This window comes from Crotalus tigris, unplaced genomic scaffold (genome assembly GCF_016545835.1).
Source record: "Crotalus tigris isolate CLP2741 ecotype Arizona unplaced genomic scaffold, ASM1654583v1 scf7180000019218.882973, whole genome shotgun sequence".
In the NCBI taxonomy this organism is placed as follows: domain Eukaryota; kingdom Metazoa; phylum Chordata; class Lepidosauria; order Squamata; family Viperidae; genus Crotalus; species Crotalus tigris.
Window position 1 is genome coordinate 373,805 of NW_024097440.1, and position 6,096 is coordinate 379,900.

Sequence of the window (6,096 nt, forward strand, 5' to 3'; positions counted from 1 at the left end):
CTCAACCTGTGGGTCGGGACCCCATTTGGGGTCGAACGACCATTTCACGGGGGTCGGCAAACAAGGCTGTCCGCCATTTTTTCCCCCTTTTCTTTGGCCACGCCCCTGGCACCCAGTGATGTATAAGTGGTTGGGGGTAACCACAACATGGGGAACTGTATTATGGGGTCGCGGCATTAGAAAGGTTGAGAACCACTGATCTAGATATCTAGTTGCATCGCCCAGATCTTTTTTACATGTACTACTATCAAGCCAATATTTCTGTCCTGCATTTGTGCCTTTCATTTTTTTTCTTCCCAGATATATGGGGAGAAAAGAACTTCCTATTAAATTTAATTCTGTTCATATCAGCTTGCCCAGATTTTTCTGGAATCTTCTCTTTCTCTACTGAAGTATTAGCTGCTGCTTCTAGCTTTATATCGTCTTGACCCCCTTCAACCAAGTAATTAATACCAATATAGAAAAGTATTTGAGAGACGCCTCTGGCAATCCATTTGATTCTACTCTCCAAGTTGATGTGGAGTTATTGATGATTACTTTGAGATGTGGTCATTCAGCCAATTATCCATCCATCCAATAGTGGTACCACCTAGTCCAGGGGTAGGCAACCTTGGCTCTTTTATGACTCGTGGACTTCAACTCCCAGAATTCCTGAGCCAGCCATGCTGAGGGGAAAGGGAGAGGTTTCCAATTTTGAGTCATGCTGGCTCAGGAATTCTGGGAGTTGAAGTCCACAAGTCAGAAAAGAGCCAAGGTTGCCTACCCCTGACCTAGTCAATATATTTCAATTTTACTAATGAAGATAGAATGAGAAATTGACTTTTTTTCTGAGATCAAGGTATATTCCATTGATGGAATTCCCCAATCAATTACTGTAAGTTAGTATTCCCCCCCCCCTCTTTGTCTCTCTCTCTCTCAAAAAAATGAAATCAAATTAGTTTGGCATGTTTGTGATAAATCCAAGCTGGTTCTTGTTAATCATTGGATTTTTTTTATCCTACCCACAATCATGGTATCTAATAATGAGGATGAGGACTCATAATTTCTTGGGTTATTCTTATTCCATTTTTAAAGACAGAGTCAATATTGATGTTCTCCAGTCTTTTGGAAACACAAAGTTTCTTTATTAACTCAATGTTTCTGCAATTACCTTTACCATTTCCTTCAGTATCCTAGTATGTAATCTGGCCTTGGAGACTTGAATGCATTTAAATTAGCTAGGTATTCTTATTTAATTCTTATTCTTTCCTTGTCTACCCTGAGCTGCAGCTCTTTCCTTTTACTACTGACAAAAGGATAGCCAATTCATGCTCCCTTTTTTATTGAGGGAAGACCCATGTAAAGTACAGACATTTTGCTTTCTAGACATCACTTTTTTTTTTGCCAGACTTCTAGACTTCCCTGCCTTCCCTTTTGCTTCTGATATATACATGACAAAGATTTTTGTTGTTGTTTTGGACATTTTGCACAAGCTTATTCTGTACATTTATTTTCCCTAGAGTTTTTACTGTCTTGTATCCTTCTTTAATTATACAACTCTACTACTTCTTCTTCTTCTTTGGCTTAGTAAACAACATGTTGTCTAGGTTCACATATTTAACATTAATTTCTTCAATATAAGTCTATTCAGTACTATACAATCCAGTATTTTTTTCCCTGATCCTCGTTTCTTCCCCATATTTTTTCCATTTTCCTCTCAATATACAGTTACAATTGTTGGTACTATCAGTGTATACAAAGTTAGATATAAACATCTTCATCATATTTTACGGTCATACAAATAATAATATCAATTCATAAATCAGTATCCTGTTTTTCTTGCTCTTATTAAGGTTTGATTTCCCATCAATATTTGAAATATCTTTGTCCATTATGATTTTCTCAATATTAATTACATTTATATAGCTAAAAGTTTTATTGATATCAATCCTCCTCTTATTTTCATATTTCCCATATCAAAAAAAGAGAAAGAAAATGCTATTTTAATTCTAAATCATTTTTTTCATTATAAAAATCTAATTGCATCTAAGGGTCAACTATTCTTTTAGTCTTATTCAAATAAGTATTTAAACATATAATGCCCCTCTAAAAGGTCAAATCTTCTGGTTTTTTTAAATCTAACTCTCGCTTTCTTTCTTTGCCAAATAGCTTTCCATGCCAGGGCAATTATATTGCCCAGGAATTTTCTTTCTATTTTTGTGAAATTTGCTTGGCATGAGGAAGACAATTTAGGTAGGGTATTTTTGTGGGAGAATTCCACCCATTTATATTCCTTAAGCAACTCCCAGTTTCCTTCTCCCTCAATTTCTCTTTTCATTCCTTGTCTCCCAAATTATGACATTTCCCCTAATAGCTCTATATTCCATTTTTTAAAATCTTCTTCCTTCCCATCACATATATTTTGCAGACCTAAGGGGTAAAAGGTCTTTTGCATTTTCATTGTTATGTCTAAATCTTGCAGTATTTTGTTTGTATATGGTCGTTTGTATTTCCCTTCTTTTATCTCTTCCGTCTTTAAATCCATTTCCTCTGCTTCATCTTCTAGTTTCTGGTTTGTTTGTTCATACTTTGTAGTCATTGCCTGGGAGCTTTCTAGTTGTAGATTTAGTTTGGAGATTTGCTCATTTATATTATCTAAAGTGTTTTTAGTCTCATTATGGTTTCTCTTTATATCCTCTTTATATGCAACAATTGTTTGGTGAATTAGTTGTAGCATAGAGTATACTTCCTTCTGAAAAGTGTTTATTTTTTCTTGAGGCATCGTTCCTGGAGACCTTCTAGTATCACCAATCTCAGTAAGAGTAGATCAAAGTTTCATCTAATTTTCTTTATGTGTAGCCTTTATAATCCAATTGATTCCAGAGTATAGGTCCAGTCCTGAAAGCAATATTTTATAGTGATCCTTTGTCTCAGGTATCCCAAAACTTGTCAGTCAGGCAAGGTTGTAATCCACAATGTTCATAATGTTCAACCTTCCTGAAAACAGCTCAAAGGTCTCTCCCAGCCAGGCGTAATCCAAAGTTAAATTTTCCTTCTCCCCCACTAGCTCTTGAGATAAAAAGTCCAAGCTTAGTAGGTGTTTATAGTCCAGGAAGGTCAGGGTGATAACTATACCAAAATATTTTCTTTTATTGCCAGCTGTTCTCCCAGGCTAGGAGTCACCAAGCAGCCAGGAAGCAAGTTATAGTGCTGTACACAAATCCACCACTATATGCATTCAGAATTCATTTTCCACTCTTAAGACAAAGGATTGATTTCTTATTTTTTTTTCTAAAGAGAAAATCTTAACAATTATCTCAGTTCTCAAATTTATCAAAACTGTAGCTTTATGTTACTTCCATTTCAATATTATATATTTCTGTCCCCCATAAAATTAAAACACCACTTCCATTCACATTCGGAGGTTTTTAACTTCTTGGGAGCCCTTCCCAGGAAATTCAGTTGTAAAATAGTAAAGAAAGGATCAATATTCTCAACCAATTCCAAACATGCTGTTTATGATGTGCTAATTGGTGCTTTTTTTTCCTTCAGTTGTCAGCAGCTAATGGCCAGCCACAGGAATGTAACCATTCTTTCCCCTGCCAGTTTGGAGGGTTTTCCTCAAATCAAATGAACAGACTGCCATTTCTTCATGATCAACGAGGTACACCTCCTCTTCATCACCTCTTTGGGGCAACTTTAGGCCCTTTTTAGGACCCCCAGCAGGGCAAAATCAGATGCAGACGGCTGATCCTGCATCCGTCCTTCCGTGATGCAAAACCAAAAGTCCCTATACAACTCTACTTCTATTTCATATAGATATCCCATTTTCATTTGAGCCTTTTAGAAAGCTTATGTGTACCCACATTGGTAACCTTAGATCATCTCCTACTTTTCTTTCTAATAGAAAAGATTTCCTATCTTTCCCAGATATTTTTTCTCTTCCTGGTTTCAATCCACTAGATCTGACCCATCTTTCTTCCTTGTTCATTCCAACCTACACTTCAAAGTTCTAATATGTAATCCGATTTTTCTCTATTCCCCTTGATATAATGATTTCAGGGATCACAGAGTCTCTTATCTCCATGTTTCTTGCACATTTTAAACCGATTCCTCTAACTTAGTAAGAATCAAGTCAGTGTTGGCAATTTTAAAATGTGCAAAGTTCAACTACCAGACTTGCCTACTACATCATAATACTCTCTCCCTCCTGCTCTTTATGAACAAATTGTAGACTTTCAGGGTCATGTTCTAGTTGTGTGTCATCCTATCAAGTCCCAGTGATGTTTCTGTTTCTCATACTCTGTGCCCTCACTTGGGAATGTGAATAGTATATCTACTAGCTTTGCTGTCGTAACTTATTGCTAGGCTATGTCCTGCCTCTCCCGCTTGCTTCTTTCTTTGTCTTCTATGATTCTGGCCCCAATATCTGGTAGCATACTATATCAGTTCTGGGCATTTGTCAGACTTCCCCTTTTGCTCTAGTTTCATGTTCTAATGAAATTGGGAAACATATTCTTCCTAATCTTCCTGAGATGGAGCTTCTCTGTTTCCAGGAATCTTTTACGTAAGTACTACAGTCCATGGTAAATGGCTCCCTGTTGTCATCTACATAATTATTTGTTCACTTCCAGGAACCTATACACTCCAAGCTTGGTTGTTTCCTTGCAGACTTTTCATTACCCAGACTAAGTAACAAGATCACGTGAAGTATTAATACCACTTTACAGTGCCTTGGTAAGGCCACACTTGGAATACTGCATCCAGTTTTGGACACCACGATGTAAAAAAGATGTTGAGACTCTAGAAAGAGTACAGAGAAGAGCAACAGAGATGATTAGGGGACTAGAGGCTAAAATATATAAGGAATGGTTGCTGGAATTGGGACTGTCTAGTTTAATGAAGAGAAGGATGAGTGGGGACATGATAGCAGTGTTCCAATATCTCAGGGGCTGCCACAAAGAAGAGGGAGTCAAGCTATTCTCCAAAGCACCTGAAGGCAGGAGAAGAAGCAATGGATGGAAACTAATCAAGGAGAGAAGCAACCTAGAACTAAGGAGAAACTTCCTGACAGTTAGAACAATTAACCAATGGAACAACCTTCCTCCAGAAGCGGTGAATGGTCCAACACTGGAAATTTTTAAGAAGAGACTGGACAGCCATTTGTCCGAAGTGGTGTAGGGTTTCCTGCCTGAGCAGGGGGTTGGACTAGATGACCTCCAAGGTCCCTTCCAACTTTATTATTATTGTTGTTGTTGTTGTTATCAGTGCTAGACTATTGTCTAGACCAGAGGCTCCCAACCTTTTCTATACCCTGCACCCCTAGAATGGTTCTGATATATTCTCGCACTCCTTACAAAAGTTCAAAATAACAGCAACAAATTATTCATATACACTATAATTTTGAAAATCCAAGTTTTTGCACCCCCTGGAATATCATATTGTACCCCCAAGGGGTGTGAGTACCCCCCGGTTGGGAATCCCTGGTCTAGACTGTTATCTAATTTGGGTAATGAAACATCTGCAAGAAAGCAACCAGATTCAGAGAGCACCGAGAACCCCTTATTTCAACCCTGAACTATAAATATTCTCCTTTATTGGTACCTCTACACTATGATCCCCAACTGGAAGGACCGACAAAAGTAGTACCTGTATTCAGTTTCTCCCATCTTCCTACCCAATGTCTGATGATCAGGAAACACATTCAAAGTGTGTCCTGGCAGTGTCATTTGTCCCCATGTGAAGAGATGGGATGATTGGAAGAAACTTGGCAGTCAATCCCTTCACACTTAAGATAAGGATACCTGGAAGACAATCCAGCCATTGCGGTGTCATATAAGGACTGCACATTGCAGCCTTGGTTTCTCTCAGAAGCAAATCACTTTAAATATCTTGATCTTAAATGTACTACCCTGTCTGCAAAATCCATTTGGGAAAGTCATGACCTGCCAAACTCTTCCCAGTAACCTCTAGTTATACTCATTACAGAGCCCGCTGTATAAAATATTTCTAAAAATATTGTGTTTCTAAAAATAGATTCCTGTTTTTATAGCGAGCCCAGGATAAGGGAAAGCAATTGCAATGGATGCTAAAAATATGACTTTCTTTTTTTTTCCT